At 39.3% G+C, this 21,493-nt stretch overlaps 1 protein-coding gene across 3 annotated transcripts in view; it reads right to left on the bottom strand.

Annotated features, from left to right (window-relative positions):
- The window catches only part of SLC7A14 (solute carrier family 7 member 14), a 256,707-nt gene that overhangs the window by 139,894 nt on the left and 95,320 nt on the right, over nt 1–21,493 (bottom strand). Inside the window, exon 2 of one of the 3 annotated variants that reach the window (XM_075340630.1) lies at nt 690–777. The exons of the other annotated variants lie outside the window; for them this stretch is intronic. The gene's annotated coding sequence lies outside the window, so the exon portion shown is untranslated. The remainder of the gene's footprint in view (nt 1–689; nt 778–21,493) is intronic. 3 annotated transcript variants of the gene reach the window in all.

Here is a 21,493-nt window from a genome sequence, read left to right as displayed (position 1 = left end):
TTCTGGACTTCAGTTGATGTTGTGAACGGGTTCTTCTTCACCAAAGAAAGTATGCGGCGATCATCCACCACTGTTGTCATCCGTGGACGCCCAGGCCTTTTTGAGTTCCCAAGCTCACCAGTCAATTCCTTTTTTCTCAGAATGTACCCGACTGTTGATTTTGCTACTCCAAGCATGTCTGCTATCTCTCTGATGGATTTTTTCTTTTTTTTCAGCCTCAGGATGTTCTGCTTCACCTCAATTGAGAGCTCCTTAGACCGCATGTTGTCTGGTCACAGCAACAGCTTCCAAATGCAAAACCACACACCTGTAATCAACCCCAGACCTTTTAACTACTTCATTGATTACAGGTTAACGAGGGAGACGCCTTCAGAGTTAATTGCAGCCCTTAGAGTCCCTTGTCCAATTACTTTTGGTCCCTTTAAAAAGAGGAGGCTATGCATTACAGAGCTTTGATTCCTAAACCCTTTCTCCGATTTGGATGTGAAAACTCTCATATTGCAGCTGGGAGTGTGCACTTTCAGCCCATATTATATATATAATTGTATTTCTGAACATGTTTTTGTAAACAGCTAAAATAACAAAACTTGTGTCACTGTCCAAATATTTCTGGACCTAACTGTATATATATATATATATATACATTATCTGTATGGCTTCCCTTATTAGGCTATATAATGATGTATTACCTGCGAAAAGACGAAGAGGAAGTTCCTGACCTAATAGTGCATCAATATGTCACCCATCACACAAAAACAATAGATTCTCCAGCCAATCCTGCAAGAAAAACATAGTAGTAATAATAACATCAAGGAACACCTCATATACTTGATAGCAAAAAACACACAACAGATCTTTTCCATAAAGACCCTTATCTTAATGGTATCACAGGATGCCCACCAGTCCAGGGCCAGAATGATTTATCACATAAGGAAGATTGTAAGCCCTTTATATTATCACAGGGCTATGGTAAAGGAATGCAGTAAGCATTCCATTCAATCAAAGTGTTATAAATCATTCAGCATATCCACCTACCCGATTTTCACAGGGCTCCACCAGCAGGGACAAATGGGTCCCGAGTGTCAAATCACTCCTAACGCTGAGAGCTCGCAAATGCTGTCTTCATCCCAAACGCACCATGGAGTCTCAGTTTGCTGCCATCATTCAAACATCCACTCCCACATCTCGTGCTTTACGTTCCACATCCGGAAATGATGTAACATGTGCCCACTATCCGGAAGTGACATAGCATGGAACGCTCTGCGCTCCACGCCGCACCGCTGCCGGAACTACTTGACAAACTACCATATGTCTACCATCCGGAAGTGGCGTACCGAGGAACGTACTGCGCTCCACGTCCCATCTCCACCGGAACTGCTTAGCAGCCCACCAAACGCCTAATATACGGAAATTTTTTCTTTTTTCCGGTGTCACATTGAGGAGTTATTCTAATTGATCCCCTGATGATCCCCCTTGTATTGCGTTAGGAGGAGTGAAACGCGTCAGGGGGAGTTGAGGGTGTCTATAAGGCCACTTTCACACGTTCGTGAAAAACCACGGACGTGTCAGAGGTGCGTTTTCCCCTCCGTGAGCCGTGTTTATGGCCTACGTGTGTTCTCCGTGATAACACACGGAGAATGGGAACTTTCTACTCACCTGTCCTTGAGACCTCTTATTTATATTGTTCCTCAAAGAGGGAAACTAAGAATATTTGGGGAACTATATACATATTTTATGCAATAATTGTCAGTGTTGTATGTTTGTGGTTCTTTCTGTATCACAGTTTTTTTACTTGCTTCCTGGTGGTGGTTGCCCCTGCTAGAGGAAGTTAGGGCCAGAGAGGGTGAGCCATCTGGAGCGGGGGGTGTCCAAAAAATTAAGGCACCCTCCGCTGTCAGGAAGGGGAAGCATAGGATCTATACAGATTGGTCCCATCCTTATGCATATTGGAAAATTATCTATTTTTCCTTTAAATTATCCCTCTTTTCCGTGTTATCATCTGGTACGGGCATAGCACTGTTTGACACCTGCACACTTTGTGTTTTTTTCATGTGTTTGTGTTTCTGTCAAATGAGAGAATACTATAGGTGTTCCTTTTAATATTTATCAATAAAATATATTTTTATAAACATACATCAGTCCACCATACAGCCCACTGGAATAAATTGTGCCAAATTTAGGAGAATTACTTAGAATAAATTAGTGACATTTTTGGGCTGTCAGTGCACCAAAAATAAAAAGACTTTAGCATTAATGTAGGCCAGTTCAAGGCTATGTCCGCACGTCTGCGTTCTGGCTTGACAACTAAACTGCAGCTTTTTGATAAATGTAAACACTACATTTGACAAAAAAAAGCTGTAAAACCGCATGCGTTTTCGATGCATTTTTGCCGCGTTTTACACAGTGCGTTTTGAGATTGAGAAGTCAATGGGTGGAAAATGCAACTAAAACGCAATGAAGTGACATGCTGCTTTTTTTTGGCAACGATTTTGACAAATATTTGTCAAACAAAACGCTACCAAAAAAAAAAAGCAATGTGAGGATGGAAATTCTGATTTCTCATTAACTTTGCTGGGGAAGCTAAATGCATGCAATTTTGACTGACAGTACAGTTTAAAAAGCAATCAAATCGCAAGAAAAAAGCAACGTGTGCACATGGCCTAATACATTTGACGTGTCGGGGTGACCATTCTCCCTTTTGCTAAGCCCTATACACCTTTATAAAAGGTCCAGGCTACCCCAAAAAGGCAAAAGTTGTAAAATATTTCACCCAAATACCTTTGCTCAAAAAACTGATACAGAAGAAATAGTAAATTTCCCCTAAAGAATATATTTTGCTAGACTGTACGGCTCAAATTCATCAAAGCTATTTTGCCATGATTGTGATGTTGCTTTAAAAAGTTTCAACATTTTTGCGCACAAATTCTGCAACTTTTAGGCAATGTGCGCACTTACCGGATTTTGCCACGGATTTGCTGCATGTTTCGCTGCAGAAAATTTTCATAACATCTCTGCAGTGAATCACCAGCAAATCCTATGGAGAAAAAAAATCCTGTGCGCACTGGGCGGAATTTGACAGCTGCATGTTTTGCTGCGGGAATCCCGCAGCAAAAACAAGTGCATGTCACTTCTTTTCCGCACATCGCTGCGGGATTTCACTCCATTGACTCCAATGTTAATCATGAAATCCCGCAGGGAATAACGCAGGCAGCAAATTCTGTGCGGTTCACTGCGTTTTCCTGCGTTATTCCCTGCGGTATTTCGCGGTTTACCTCCGGTAATGTACATCGCTTGTCTGCGGTTTTGCAGGGAAGTGATGTCATTACAGGAAGAGGAAGCAAAGCAGAGAGTAAACACACACACACACATTACAGACACAGAACACATCACAGACATAGAACACATAGACACAGACACATAGAACACACATAGAAAGAAAACGGAAATATAGAAAACAAAGAACGTGGGCTCCGCTGTATATTTACCTTCCAGCCGAGGTAAGCACACAGCGGCGGCCCGGTATTCGCAGGCTGGGGAGGGAGAGGGGCAGGGTTAATGTCCCCCGCCTCACTCCCCCTCCGGCAGCCGAGAATATCAGCCGCAGCTGCCCCGGCACTGTCGCATGCATTATGCGGCACTACCGGAGTGTCCTCGGCTCTTCTTGCCACCGTGTAGCAGTGGCAGCAAGGTAATACAAGGGGTTAATGATGGTGGGGGACCACCGCCATTAACTCCAGGCTTGATCATGGCAGCGTCTATGTGACAGCTGACATGATCAACCCGTAAGTAAAGTGAAAAAAACACAGACACCGAAAAATCCTTTATTTTAAATAAAACAAACAAGCCTCGTTCACCATTTTATTAACCCCTCCCGCACCAAAGCTCCGGCGTAATCCACCGCTCCGGCGTAATCCACAGGTCCTGCGCTGCTTCCATCCAGCCTCGACTGTCACAGACACAGCGCTGAATGAATGCAGCAGACAGCAGAGGTAATTACCGGTCATTTCCCACGGCCGGTAATGTGAACTCACTGCCGACCGTGGGAAATGCAGCGATCTGTCATCTATCTATCTATCCCTCTGTCTGTCTATCTATCCCTCTATCTATTCTTCTGTCTATCTACTATCTCAGAATTAAATGACTTTTTTTTTTTTTTTTCTTCAATGTGCTTTATTGCATTGAATGCAATAGAGCACATCCCAACCCGCACGCGGCAAAACCGCGGCAAAACCGCGGCAATACCGCGAATAATACCGCGGTAAAACCGCAGCAAACCGCATGCGGTTTTCGGGTGCGGTTTCCCGCGTTTTTTTACCGCGGGTGCGGTAATCTTTGAGAGCATGCGGAATTTTCTCATGGAAATTTCATTTCCCAGTGCACACAAGGCCTTAGTGTTTTTACATGTTTCTCCGGCTCTGCTAAAATGGGCAGAGATGAGTTGGGACAGGGGCGCGGTGGGGATGTGACCTCACAACTTATCTAATTTGTGACAAGTTGTGGGTTTTCTTACGCTAGTAATCCTTGTCTGAAGTAAGATTTGGAGGTGCACACCACTCGTCAGACTTTCCTGATACATTTAGGAAAAGTTCACATGTCCAGTAATCTTCAGTTAGGCCGGTTTCACACTTGCGAGTGCCTTGCGTATATCTCGTGCGAGTCTCGCGTTACATCACCCAGCACAGACTCTCACTCTCCTCATAGGAGTGGGTAGGTTGCATAGAGATACATGCTACCGACCCGCTCCTGTGAGGAGAGTGTGAGTCCGTGCCGGGTGATGCAACGCGAGACTCACGCAAGGCACTCGCAAGTGTGACACCGGCCTTAGAATGGATCCTGCAGAGATCCGATGGCAAAAAAGTTGTGCAGACACACCTTTTTTGTCTGTTTTTAAATAACCGATTTGAGATGGATCTTTTTTTGTAACATTGAAGTCTATGGAATACGTATGCGTTAACGGATTGCTATTTATCTTCCATTTTGCTTCCATGTATAAAAGATCTATGTTTTTCTTACTGGATCAGTTTCAAATGGAAGACAAATAATCCGTCAATTCTCCATAGATTTCAATATATAAAAAAATAATTAAAAAAAGAAAATGCATGGGCTCCCACCGTATTTTGATTGTCAGTCAGGTAAAGCCAGGCAGCTGGGGGCTGGGATTCTTGGCAGCCCACAGCTGCCCCTGGAAATAGCGCATTGTTTCTTAGCGCCATTTCCAGGCGCTTTACCCGGCTTGTCCAGCGGCTGTGATGGCGGTGGCTTGCTGAGTAATAAAGGGGTTAATACCAGCTTTGTATTCTCAGATGGTACTTAGCCCGAAATTCATTGTGTCTTGCCAAATTAGACATGGCCACCATGAATTTCTAGTAAACAGTAAAAAACAACACAGAGAAAATGTTTTTATTAGAAATAAAACAGAAAAAACATTTAGAGACTCCATCTTTATTATAAAAAAAATCCTTAGTCCGATGTAATTCACTGGGACAGCATTGTCAGCTTCATCACTGTGCACAGACACAATCTATCCACAGTGAGGAGCAAAGTCAACTCTGCTTCATCACTGTGCACAGAAACAGTCTATACATATGTTACAAGAGGTAGAGAAGAAAGCAGGTTTAAAAAAATAAACCTGCTTTCTGCTCTACCTCTTGTAATATATCTACACTGCGGGACCGCTGCCTTCCACGTTCACTACGTGCCTTCATAGGGGTTGTGACTTGCACAACCCCATCAAGTGAGTGTTCCAACCAGCACTTACCCCCACGTGTCATACCGGATAAGACCCTATTTTTGTGCCTTTCTTTCCACAGTTTTCTTCACAGTCTATACATAGTGAGAAGAAAAGCGTAATGTCAACTCTGCTTCATCACTGTGCACAGACAGTGTCTATACATAGAAGCACAGAGAGCCATGTCAGGTCTGCTACATCGCTCTGGACACAGCAATGAAGCAGAGGCTGACAGTGAGGGGATGATTGCACTTGCATCTCGCATTGCATCACCCCACTCTCAGGACAGGAGCGCCTCAGCTGCATGGAAATACATGCAGCTGACCCGTTGCCGTCGGGAGATTGTGCGCCATGATGCGATGACACTAGCATCACAGCGCACCAGGACCTTTGATGTCATACTCATATGACCAGTCTGTAGCCAATGAGGTAATATAACATTCACACGTGACTGGTCACATGGGTATGACGTCACAGTCATGGCTGGTCCTTTAAGCTAGAGGTGCTTACCGGGGGAAACAGCAATGATCGGACGGACGCAGAAGCGCCGGGAGACAGAGTCTGCAGAATGCGTTGCGGGACCTGTAAGTATGATCATAATGTTTTTTTAATAATGTGCTTTTTTAACAGCCCCCGGACCCGAACTGTAACACGAACTGTAACCCGAATGTCCCAGAAAGCTCGTATTTGGGGTCGTGTGCATGAACCACATGTGTTCGGTATGGACCCCGAACTTTACAGTTCGGGTTTGCCCATCCCTAGTGATGAACACAAGTAAGGAACCACATGTTGTTGAAGATGATTCTGATACACACTTGCATTCGCTCTACCATCTAGCTGTATGAGAGGTCCAACTTCTGCTGCAGAAAACATTTCCCAAATCATGACACATCTATCACCACCATTCACTAACTTCTTAACACTCTTTAGGTTCAGTCTTTCCCCAGTTTGTTGACAAAAATAATGTTTCCCATCAGACTAAAATAAATTAAACTTGCTTTCATCGCTAAAATGAACTGTGGACCATGTTTCCTCTGTCCACACAACATGTTCCTCACCAAAGGTGAGTATAGCCTTTTGATTCTTTTTGCTAATGAAAGGTCTGGTCATTGTAAAATGGGCTTTCAGTCCAAATGCTCTTAAATGTTGTGACATTGTATGACGAGACAGATACTTACTCTGTTCAGTGCTGGACTGATGAGCAATTCCAGCTGCAGTGTTGAAGCGATGACCAATGGAGATTTACCGCATTATTCTGTCTCCTTGCATTTGTCTTTCGAGGGCGACCAGCCTTATTTGGGGACGTTTGTTTGTGATGTTTTAAAGATGCAATATTATCAAAATCACAGACTTGGAATGACCAACTTCTCTTGCTATGGCTGATAGGATCACTCCTTTGGCCTTCATCTGGACAACCTGCTGTCGAAGGGTTTCACTCACTTTGGAAAGGCACACCATTTTTGCAAAGTCAGTGGAAATTAGAAAGTTGGGCTGCCAGTTAAATAGGGTTTGTTAGATGGAAATTAGCACCATGTGCCAGATTAACACTAACAAAATACAGGTATCTAAACGTTGTCAGGAGGACCACGTAGAACAGTGCACCGATAACAGAAGTGGAGCTGACTCTTCAGCGCATGCGCAGATGATTCAATTGGGGGTGAATGAACGCAGGCTGAAGAACACTCACGCGGGATTTGTCAGCTGTGATGCTGTGACTGTGACGCTGAGAGGAGGTGACAGGAAAGAAAATGAAGTACAGAGGCGGGGATTTCTTACAGGAAAGCAACCGCATAGTAGCCAAAGCACAACGCCCAATAGCCTGGTAGGCTAATTTGCAGATAACGATCTATGTTATCTGTATTAATTTTAGACTATCTACTGTATATCCTAGATATTGTATAAGGAATTAAAAGGTAACAATTGTCTACATGAAAAATAGGTAGAAACTGAGCACAGTGCTTGGCTTTTTCTAGTCCCATAGAGACAAAGAGTGGCATAGTGGCACTAATGCGCACCCACTGTTACATTCCTATGGGGCATTTCTCATTAATTGTGTGGGTCCTTATTTTATTGGACTCCCACTGATCAACAAATTATCAGCAATTTCTCATTTTTCCAACAAAATTTACAAAGCCATTTTTTTTCAGGACCACATCATATCTGAAGTGACTTTGAGGTTCCTATGTGACAGAAAATACCAAAAAAGTGCTCAAAACCACATTCAAGTAGTTTATTAACCCTTTAGGTGCTTCACAGGAACTAAAACAATGTTACTTTAGCTCCAAATTTTTCATTTTTACAGAAGAAAATGCACCATACAATTTGTTGTGCAATTTCTCCTGAATACTCTGATACCCCATATGTATATAAGGAAAACTACTATTTGGTTGCACAACAGGGCTTGCAAGGGAAGGAGCGCTATTTGAATTTTGGAGCACAAAATTGGGACATACTGAAAAGAATGATGAAAAGGAATAAATAAAAAGAATGAGGGTAATAACTTATTAGGTGTATATTATGTAGATGTATAAAAGGTTTCTTGGGCAAGTTAGACATGGAATGATTATGAAATATCTGTAGATAACAGGAGAATGAATGCATATAGCATATAACCAGGTGTATATTATGTTACCTGAGCATTATAGGTGTGGAATGATCATGAAATATCTGTAGATAATAGGAGAATGAATGCATATGGCATATAACCAGGTGTATATTATGTTACCTGAGCATTATAGGTGTGGAATGATCATGAAATATCTGTAGATAATAGGAGAATGAATGCATATGGCATATAACCAGGTGTATATTATGTTACCTGAGCATTATAGGTGTGGAATGATCATGAAATATCTGTAGATAACAGGAGAATGAATGCATATGGCATATATCCAGGTGTATATTATGTTACCTGAGCATTATAGGTGTGGAATGATCATGAAATATCTATAGATAACAGGAGAATGAATGCATATGGCATATAACCAGGTGTATATTATGTTACCTGAGCATTATAGGTGTGGAATGATCATGAAATATCTGTAGATAATAGGAGAATGAATGCATATGGCATATAACCAGGTGTATATTATGTTACCTGAGCATTATAGGTGTGGAATGATCATGAAATATATGTAGATAATAGGAGAATGAATGCATATGGCATATAACTAGGTGTATATTACGTTACCTGAGCATTATAGGTGTGGAATGATCATGAAATATCTGTAGATAATAGGAGAATGAATGCATATGGCATATAACCAGGTGTATATTATGTTACCTGAGCATTATAGGTGTGGAATGATCATGAAATATCTGTAGATAATAGGAGAATGAATGCATATGGCATATAACCAGGTGTATATTATGTTACCTGAGCATTATAGGTGTGGAATGATCATGAAATATCTGTAGATAATAGGAGAATGAATGCATATGGCATATAACCAGGTGTATATTATGTTACCTGAGAATTATAGGTGTGGAATGATCATGAAATATCTGTAGATAACAGGAGAATGAATGCATATGGCATATATCCAGGTGTATATTATGTTACCTGAGCATTATAGGTGTGGAATGATCATGAAATATCTATAGATAACAGGAGAATGAATGCATATGGCATATAACCAGGTGTATATTATGTTACCTGAGCATTATAGGTGTGGAATGATCATGAAATATATGTAGATAATAGGAGAATGAATGCATATGGCATATAACCAGGTGTATATTACGTTACCTGAGCATTATAGGTGTGGAATGATCATGAAATATCTGTAGATAATAGGAGAATGAATGCATATGGCATATAACCAGGTGTATATTATGTTACCTGAGCATTATAGGTGTGGAATGATTATGAAATATCTGTAGATAATAGGAGAATGAATGCATATAGCATATAACCAGGTGTATATTATGTTACCTGAGCATTATAGGTGTGGAATGATCATGAAATATATGTAGATAATAGGAGAATGAATGCATATGGCATATAACCAGGTGTATATTACGTTACCTGAGCATTATAGGTGTGGAATGATCATGAAATATATGTAGATAATAGGAGAATGAATGCATATGGCATATAACCAGGTGTATATTACGTTACCTGAGCATTATAGGTGTGAAATGATCATGAAATATCTGTAGATAATAGGAGAATGAATGCATATGGCATATAACCAGGTGTATATTATGTTACCTGAGCATTATAGGTGTGGAATGATTATGAAATATCTGTAGATAATAGGAGAATGAATGCATATGGCATATAACCAGGTGTATATTATGTTACCTGAGCATTATAGGTGTGGAATGATCATGAAATATATGTAGATAATAGGAGAATGAATGCATATGGCATATAACCAGGTGTATATTACGTTACCTGAGCATTATAGGTGTGAAATGATCATGAAATATCTGTAGATAATAGGAGAATGAATGCATATGGCATATAACCAGGTGTATATTATGTTACCTGAGCATTATAGGTGTGGAATGATTATGAAATATCTGTAGATAATAGGAGAATGAATGCATATAGCATATAACCAGGTGTATATTATGTTACCTGAGCATTATAGGTGTGGAATGATCATGAAATATATGCAGATAATAGGAGAATGAATGCATATGGCATATAACCAGGTGTATATTACGTTACCTGAGCATTATAGGTGTGGAATGATCATGAAATATATGTAGATAATAGGAGAATGAATGCATATGGCATATAACCAGGTGTATATTACGTTACCTGAGCATTATAGGTGTGAAATGATCATGAAATATCTGTAGATAATAGGAGAATGAATGCATATGGCATATAACCAGGTGTATATTATGTTACCTGAGCATTATAGGTGTGGAATGATTATGAAATATCTGTAGATAATAGGAGAATGAATGCATATGGCATATAACCAGGTGTATATTATGTTACCTGAGCATTATAGGTGTGGAATGATCATGAAATATATGTAGATAATAGGAGAATGAATGCATATGGCATATAACCAGGTGTATATTACGTTACCTGAGCATTATAGGTGTGAAATGATCATGAAATATCTGTAGATAATAGGAGAATGAATGCATATGGCATATAACCAGGTGTATATTATGTTACCTGAGCATTATAGGTGTGGAATGATTATGAAATATCTGTAGATAATAGGAGAATGAATGCATATGGCATATAACCAGGTGTATATTATGTTACCTGAGCATTATAGGTGTGGAATGATCATAAAATATCTGTAGATAACAGGAGAATGAATGCATATGGCATATAACCAGGCGTATATTATGTTACCTGAGCATTATAGGTGTGGAATGATCATGAAATATCTGTAGATAATAGGAGAATTAATGCATATGGCATACAACCAGGTGTATATTATGTTACCTGAGCATTATAGGAATAGAATGATTATGAAATATCTGTAGATAATAGGAGAATGAACGCATATGGCATATAACCAGGTGTATATTATGTTACCTGAGCATTATAGGTGTGGAATGATCATGAAATATCTGTAGATAATAGGAGAATGAATGCATATGCCATATAACCAGGTGTATATTATGTTACCTAAGCATTATAGGTGTGGAATGATTATGAAATATCTGTAGATAACAGGAGAATGAATTCATATGGCATATAACCAGGTGTATATTATGTTACCTGAGCATTATAGGTGTGGAATGATCATGAAATATATGTAGATAATAGGAGAATGAATGCATATGGCATATAACCAGGTGTATATTACGTTACCTGAGCATTATAGGTGTGGAATGATCATGAAATATCTGTAGATAATAGGAGAATGAATGCATATGGCATATAACCAGGTGTATATTATGTTACCTGAGCATTATAGGTGTGGAATGATCATGAAATATCTGTAGATAATAGGAGAATGAATGCATATGGCATATAACCAGGTGTATATTATGTTACCTGAGCATTATAGGTGTGGAATGATCATGAAATATCTGTAGATAATAGGAGAATGAATGCATATGGCATATAACCAGGTGTATATTACGTTACCTGAGCATTATAGGTGTGGAATGATCATGAAATATCTGTAGATAATAGGAGAATGAATGCATATGGCATATAACCAGGTGTATATTATGTTACCTGAGCATTATAGGTGTGGAATAATTATGAAATATCTGTAGATAATAGGAGAATGAATGCATATGGCATATAACCAGGTGTATATTATGTTACCTGAGCATTATAGGTGTGGAATGATCATGAAATATATGTAGATAATAGGAGAATGAATGCATATGGCATATAACCAGGTGTATATTACGTTACCTGAGCATTATAGGTGTGAAATGATCATGAAATATCTGTAGATAATAGGAGAATGAATGCATATGGCATATAACCAGGTGTATATTATGTTACCTGAGCATTATAGGTGTGGAATGATTATGAAATATCTGTAGATAATAGGAGAATGAATGCATATGGCATATAACCAGGTGTATATTATGTTACCTGAGCATTATAGGTGTGGAATGATCATAAAATATCTGTAGATAACAGGAGAATGAATGCATATGGCATATAACCAGGCGTATATTATGTTACCTGAGCATTATAGGTGTGGAATGATCATGAAATATCTGTAGATAATAGGAGAATTAATGCATATGGCATATAACCAGGTGTATATTATGTTACCTGAGCATTATAGGAATAGAATGATTATGAAATATCTGTAGATAATAGGAGAATGAACGCATATGGCATATAACCAGGTGTATATTATGTTACCTGAGCATTATAGGTGTGGAATGATCATGAAATATCTGTAGATAATAGGAGAATGAATGCATATGCCATATAACCAGGTGTATATTATGTTACCTAAGCATTATAGGTGTGGAATGATTATGAAATATCTGTAGATAACAGGAGAATGAATTCATATGGCATATAACCAGGTGTATATTATGTTACCTGAGCATTATAGGTGTGGAATGATCATGAAATATATGTAGATAATAGGAGAATGAATGCATATGGCATATAACCAGGTGTATATTACGTTACCTGAGCATTATAGGTGTGGAATGATCATGAAATATCTGTAGATAATAGGAGAATGAATGCATATGGCATATAACCAGGTGTATATTATGTTACCTGAGCATTATAGGTGTGGAATGATCATGAAATATCTGTAGATAATAGGAGAATGAATGCATATGGCATATAACCAGGTGTATATTATGTTACCTGAGCATTATAGGTGTGGAATGATCATGAAATATCTGTAGATAATAGGAGAATGAATGCATATGGCATATAACCAGGTGTATATTACGTTACCTGAGCATTATAGGTGTGGAATGATCATGAAATATCTGTAGATAATAGGAGAATGAATGCATATGGCATATAACCAGGTGTATATTATGTTACCTGAGCATTATAGGTGTGGAATAATTATGAAATATCTGTAGATAATAGGAGAATGAATGCATATGGCATATAACCAGGTGTATATTATGTTACCTGAGCATTATAGGTGTGGAATGATCATAAAATATCTGTAGATAACAGGAGAATGAATGCATATGGCATATAACCAGACGTATATTATGTTACCTGAGCATTATAGGTGTGGAATGATCATGAAATATCTGTAGATAATAGGAGAATTAATGCATATGGCATATAACCAGGTGTATATTATGTTACCTGAGCATTATAGGAATAGAATGATTATGAAATATCTGTAGATAATAGGAGAATGAACGCATATGCCATATAACCAGGTGTATATTATGTTACCTAAGCATTATAGGTGTGGAATGATTATGAAATATCTGTAGATAACAGGAGAATGAATTCATATGGCATATAACCAGGTGTATATTATGTTACCTGAGCATTATAGGTGTGGAATGATCATGAAATATATGTAGATAATAGGAGAATGAATGCATATGGCATATAACCAGGTGTATATTACGTTACCTGAGCATTATAGGTGTGGAATGATCATGAAATATCTGTAGATAATAGGAGAATGAATGCATATGGCATATAACCAGGTGTATATTATGTTACCTGAGCATTATAGGTGTGGAATGATCATGAAATATCTGTAGATAACAGGAGAATGAATGCATATGGCATATAACCAGGTGTATATTATGTTATCTGAGCATTATAGGTGTGGAATGATCATGAAATATCTGTAGATAACAGGAGAATGAATGTATATGGCATATAACCAGGTGTACATTATGTTACCTGAGCATTATAGGTGTGGAATGATTATGAAATATCTGTAGATAATAGGAGAATGAATGCATATGGCATATAACCAGGTGTATATTATGTTACCTGAGCATTATAGGTGTGGAATGATTATACAATATCTGTAGATAATAAGAGAATGAATGCATATGGCATATAACCAGGTGTATATTATGTTACCTGAGCATTATAGGTATGGAATGATCATGAAATATCTGTAGATAATAGGAGAATGAATGCATATGGCACATAACCAGGTGTATATTATGTTACCTGAGCATTATAGGTATGGAATGATTATGAAATATCTGTAGATAATAGGAGAATGAACGCATATACCATATAACCAGGTGTATATTATGTTACCTGAGCATTATAGGTGTGGAATGATCATGAAATATATGTAGATAATAGGAGAATGAATGCATATGGCATATAACCAGGTGTATATTATGTTACCTGAGCATTATAGGTGTGGAATGATCATGAAATACATGTAGATAATAGGAGAATGAATGCATATGGCATATAACCAGGTGTATATTATGTTACCTGAGCATTATAGGTGTGGAATGATCATGAAATACATGTAGATAATAGGAGAATGAATGCATATGGCATATAACCAGGTGTATATTATGTTACCTGAGCATTATAGGTGTGGAATGATCATGAAATATATGTAGATAATAGGAGAATGAATGCATATGGCATATAACCAGGTGTATATTATGTTACCTGAGCATTATAGGTGTGGAATGATCATGAAATATATGTAGATAATAGGAGAATGAATGCATATGGCATATTACCAGGTGTATATTATGTTACCTGAGCATTATAGGTGTGGAATGATCATGAAATATCTGTAGATAATAGGAGAATGAATGCATATGGCATATAACCAGGTGTATATTATGTTACCTGAGCATTATAGGTGTGGAATGATTATGAAATATCTGTAGATAATAGGAGAATGAATGCATATGGCATATAACCAGGTGTATATTATGTTACCTGAGCATTATAGGTGTGGAATGATCATAAAATATCTGTAGATAACAGGAGAATGAATGCATATGGCATATAACCAGGTGTATATTATGTTACCTGAGCATTAGAGGTGTGGAATGATCATGAAATATATGTAGATAATAGGAGAATGAATGCATATGGCATATAACCAGGTGTATATTATGTTACCTGAGCATTATAGGTATGGAATGATTATGAAATATCTGTAGATAATAGGAGAATGAACGCATATGCCATATAACCAGGTGTATATTATGTTACCTGAGCATTATAGGTGTGGAATGATTATGAAATATCTGTAGATAACAGGAGAATGAATGCATATGGCATATAACCAGGTGTATATTATGTTACCTGAGCATTATAGGTGTGGAATGATCATGAAATATATGTAGATAATAGGAGAATGAATGCATATGGCATATTACCAGGTGTATATTACGTTACCTGAGCATTAGAGGTGTGGAATGATCATGAAATATGTGTAGATAATAGGAGAATGAATGCATATGGCATATAACCAGGTGTATATTATGTTACCTGAGCATTATAGGTGTGGAATGATTATGAAATATCTGTAGATAATAGGAGAATGAACGCATATGCCATATAACCAGGTGTATATTATGTTACCTGAGCATTATAGGTGTGGAATGATTATGAAATATCTGAAGATAACAGGAGAATGAATGCATATGGCATATAACCAGGTGTATATTATGTTACCTGAGCATTATAGGTGTGGAATGATCATAAAATATCTGTAGATAACAGGAGAATGAATGCATATGGCATATAACCAGGTGTATATTATGTTACCTGAGCATTAGAGGTGTGGAATGATCATGAAATATATGTAGATAATAGGAGAATGAATGCATATGGCATATAACCATGTGTATATTATGTTACCTGAGCATTATAGGTGTGGAATGATCATGAAATATCTGTAGATAATAGGAGAATGAATGCATATGGCATATAACCAGGTGTATATTATGTTACCTGAGCATTATAGGTGTGGAATGATCATGAAATATCTGTAGATAATAGGAGAATTAATGCATATGGCATATAACCAGGTGTATATTATGTTACCTGAGCATTATAGGTATGGAATGATTATGAAATATCTGTAGATAATAAGAGAATGAACGCATATGCCATATAACCAGGTGTATATTATGTTACCTGAGCATTATAGGTGTGGAATGATTATGAAATATCTGTAGATAATAGGAGAATGAATGCATATGGCATATAACCAGGTGTATATTATGTTACCTGAGCATTATAGGTGTGGAATGATCATAAAATATCTGTAGATAACAGGAGAATGAATGCATATGGCATATAACCAGGTGTATATTATGTTACCTGAGCATTAGAGGTGTGGAATGATCATGAAATATATGTAGATAATAGGAGAATGAATGCATATGGCATATAACCATGTGTATATTATGTTACCTGAGCATTATAGGTGTGGAATGATCATGAAATATCTGTAGATAATAGGAGAATGAATGCATATGGCATATAACCAGGTGTATATTATGTTACCTGAGCATTATAGGTGTGGAATGATCATGAAATATCTGTAGATAATAGGAGAATGAATGCATATGGCATATAACCAAGTGTATATTATGTTACCTGAGCATTATAGGTGTGGAATGATCATGAAATATCTGTAGATAATAGGAGAATTAATGCATATGGCATATAACCAGGTGTATATTATGTTACCTGAGCATTATAGGTATGGAATGATTATGAAATATCTGTAGATAATAGGAGAATGAACGCATATGCCATATAACCAGGTGTATATTATGTTACCTGAGCATTATAGGTGTGGAATGATTATGAAATATCTGTAGATAACAGGAGAATGAATACATATGGCATATAACCAGGTGTATATTATGTTACCTGAGCATTATAGGTGTGGAATGATCATGAAATATATGTAGATAATAGGAGAATGAATGCATATGGCATATAACCAGGTGTATATTACGTTACCTGAGCATTAGAGGTGTGGAATGATCATGAAATATCTGTAGATAATAGGAGAATGAATGCATATGGCATATAACCAGGTGTATATTATGTTACCTGAGCATTATAGGTGTGGAATGATTATGAAATATCTGTAGATAATAGGAGAATGAATGCATATGGCATATAACCAGGTGTATATTATGTTACCTGAGCATTATAGGTGTGGAATGATCATGAAATATCTGTAGATAATAGGAGAATGAATGCATATGGCATATAACCAGGTGTATATTATGTTACCTGAGCATTATAGGTGTGGAATGATCATGAAATATCTGTAGATAATAGGAGAATGAATGCATATGGCATATAACTAGGTGTATATTATGTTACCTGAGCATTATAGGTGTGGAATGATCATGAAATATATGTAGATAATAGGAGAATGAATGCATATGGCATATAACCAGGTGTATATTATGTTACCTGAGCATTATAGGTGTGGAATAATCATGAAATATATGTAGATAATAGGAAAATGAACACATATGGCATATAACCATGTGTATATTAGGTTACCTGAGCATTAAAAAACTGAAAAGCAATAGTGTTGGCCCCCTTAAAAAATAGTCTTGGTGAAATGGTGGAGGGGGATGAGGGTAAAGCCAACCTGCTGAATGACTTTTTTTCTACGGTTTTTATACAAGAAAATGCCATGGCAGATGACATGACCAGTGATACCATAAATTCACCCTTGAATATTACCTGCTTAACCCAGCAGGAAGTTTGCCGCCGCCTCGAAATCACTAAGGTTGACAAATCTCCGGGCCCGCATGGCTACACCCCAGAGTACTACAGGAATTGAGTTCTGTGATAGATAGACCATTATTTTTAATCTTCACAGATTCCTTAATAACAGGGTCGATACCGCAGGACTGGCGCATAGCAAATGTGGTGCCAATATTCAAAAAGGGGACAAAAACTGAGCCGGGAAGTTATAGGCCGGTAAGTTTAACCTCTACGGTTGGTAAAATCCTTGAGGGTTTCTTGAGAGATGCTATACTGGAGTATCTGAAGAAAAATAACCTTATGACTAGAGATGAGCGAACCGGTCGCGGTTCGGCTCGAGGTCGGTTCGCCGAACGGGGTCCCGTTCGAGTTCGGTTCGTCGAACGTTCGACGAACCGAACTCGAACCAATAGGCTATAATGGGAGGCAATCACAAACACATAAAAATGGATTATAAATGTACACAAACAGTTAATAAACATTGCCATAACACTTACCGGTCCTCGCGATCCCTTCTGCACTCTGTCTCCTGCCGCTTTTCCATCCGATGATCGCTGAATCCTCCCGGTGACGGCACTGCCAGCAGAGATGCAGGACCTATCGTGACGTCAAAATAGCCATGTGACCAGTCACGTGGCTATTATCTCATTGGCTACAGACTGGTCACATGACTATGACGCGTCATGTAGGACCTGCGAGTGCATCTCTCCGGTACACGGTGCACATATGAGTATCGCCGTGTACCGGCGACATGCTCTAGCACACGGTCGACTCCCCGTTCCGTTAGGGACCGGCTGACACAGCCGGTCATTAACGGAGATCACCGTTGCCATAGCAACGCAGTTAGCGGTGACGTCACCGCTAACCGCGGCTCCGAGAGCACCGTTGCTATGGTAACGCGTCTGTCAGCGTTACCGCTGTTACCGCTGACAGCCAGCACTGATCACTCACGGAGTGAAGGCTGCACGCTGCTTCCCGATTGTAGTGAGGATTGTAGTGAGGATGAGGTTCCCCAGCCCCAAGTGATGAGCTGGTGAACCTCATCCTCACTACAATCGTCACTACTACTACACTAGTGAGGATTGTATTGAGGATGAGGTTCCCCAGCCCCAAGTGATGAGCTGGTGAACCTCATCCTCACTACAATCCTCACTACTACTACACTAGTGAGGATTGTATTGAGGATGAGGTTCCCCAGCCCCAAGTGATGAGCTGGTGAACCTCATCCTCACTACAATCCTCACTACTACTACACTAGAAAGAAAGAAGACAGAAGAGCAGGATCGTGGAGGGCTGACAGGGGGTAATAAAGATGGAGTCTCTAATGTGTCTGTGTATTTATTTCTATTAAAGTATTTTTTCTCTGTGTGGTGTTTTTTTTTAACCCTTTATTGGAGATTCTTAATGGCCGGGTCAAACGTGCCTGACATTAAGAATCTCTGGCTTAATACTGGCTAGTAAAACAAAGCCAGTATTAACTCATGATTACCCAACAAGCCACCCGGCTCCAGGGCTGTTGGAAGAGTTGGATACAGCGCCAGATGATGGCGCTTCTATGAGAGCGCCATTTTCTGGGACGGCTGTGGACTGAAATCCGCAGCAGAGGCGCCCAGAAACCTCGGGCTAACCTGTGCTGCGGATTCCAATCCCCAGCTGCCTAGTTGTACCCGGCTGGACACAAAAATGGGGCGAAGCCCACGTCATTTGTTTTTTAATTATTTCATGAAATAAGTGAAATAATTAAAAAAAAACGGGCTTCCCTATATTTTTGGTTCCCAGCCGGGTACAAATAGGCAACTGGGGGTTGGAGGCAGCCCGTGGCTGCCTACTGTACCTGGCTAGCATACAAAAATATGTCGATGCCCACGTCATTTTTTTGGTGGGCAAAAAAATTCTGCATACAGTCCTGGATGGAGTATGCTGAGCCTTGTAGTTCTGCAGCTGCTGTCTGCTCTTCTCCAGACAGACAGCAGCTGCAGATCTACAAGGCTCAGCATACTCCATCCAGGACTGTATGCAGAAGTTTTTTGCCCCCTGAAAAAATTATGTGGGCTTCGCCATATTTTTGTATGCTAGCCAGGTACAGCAGGCAGGTACGGCTGCCCCCAACCCCCAGTTGCCTATTTGTACCCGGCTGGGAACCAAAAATAAAGGGAAGCCCTTTTTTTATTATTTCATGAATTTCATGAAATAATTAGAAAACAAATGACGTAGGCTTCGCCCCATTTTTGTGTCCAGCCAGGTACAACTAGGCAGCTGGGGATTGGAATCCGCAGCACAGGTTGGCCTGAGCTTTCTGGGCCCCACTGCTGCGAATTGCAGTCTGCAGCCGCCTCAGAAAATGGCATTTTCATAGAAGCGCCATATTCTGGCGCTGTATCCAACTCTTCCAGCACTTGCCTGCTATACCTGGCTAGCATACAAAAATATGGCGAAGCTCACGTCCTTTTTTTGTAGTTTTTTGGCAAAAAAAATAAAAAATGCTTCCCTGGATTTTCCATTGCCAGTGAAGGTAACACCAAGCAGTGGGGGTTAGCAGCCAGTAGCTGCTTGGATTACCCTTAGCTAGCAATACAAAAAATGCAGCGGGAGCCCATATATATTTTTTTAATTATTTATTTAAATAACTAAAAATAAAATGGGCTTCCCTGTATTTTGATTGCTGGACATCACAGTGCTGTAAAAATAAATCTTTAAAAAAATGACGTAGCGCTCCGCGGTATTTTTGATTCTCAGCGCAGATAAAAGCAGACAGCTATGGGTTGCCACCCCCATCTGCCTGTCGTTACCTTGGTTGGCAATCAAAATACAGGGAAGCCCATTAATTTTTTCTATTTAAAAAATAGTTAAAAAAAAAAATGACGTTGGGTCCCCCCATTTTTGATAGCCAGCTAGGGTAAAGCAGACGGCTGTAGCCTGAAAACCACAGCTGGCAGCTTTACCGTGGTTGGGGATCCAATGTGGAGGTCCCCTCAGGCTCTTTTTTATAATTATTTTATAAATATTAATAATTACACAATAAAAGTAGGGTCCCCCCCAAATTGGATCACCAGCCAAGGTAAAGCGGACAGCTGTGGTCTGGTATTCTCCGGGTGGGAAGGTCCATAGTTATTGGGCCTTCACAGCCTAAAAATAGCAGGCCGCAGGCACCCCAGACGTGGCGCATCCACTAGATGCGCCAATCCTGGCGCTTCACCCCAGCTCATCCCGTGCCCTGGTGCAGTGGCAAACGGGGTAATAAATCGGGTTGATACTAGCTGTAAAGTAACCTGAGATCAAGCCCAGCAGTTTGTGATGTCATGGCATCTATTAGATACCCAACATCATAAACTGTCAGTACTAACAAAAAAAAAAAAAAAAAAATCGACAAAAGAAATTTATTTGAAAAAACAGTCCCCAAAACATTTCCTCTTTCACCAATTTATTGTAAGAAAAAAAATAAAGGGGTCCCACGACGACTCTGGACCGTCTAAAATATGGGGGGGAGACACTCAGGGAACGTATCCCCCATTTTCTAGGAGTGCGGACCCTTCATGTGAGGAGTGTGGGTGCAATGAATCTGCACTCACTCTTTTCGGGTCCACAGCAGCAGAGTCCATGTCGTAATGGTTGCTACCAAAGCT

The sequence above is a fragment of the Anomaloglossus baeobatrachus genome, chromosome 3 (assembly GCF_048569485.1).
Source record: "Anomaloglossus baeobatrachus isolate aAnoBae1 chromosome 3, aAnoBae1.hap1, whole genome shotgun sequence".
Classification (NCBI taxonomy): Eukaryota; Metazoa; Chordata; class Amphibia; order Anura; family Aromobatidae; genus Anomaloglossus; species Anomaloglossus baeobatrachus.
The sequence above is the reverse complement of the archived record's forward strand: the minus strand, read 5'-3'. Positions and strand labels throughout refer to the sequence as shown.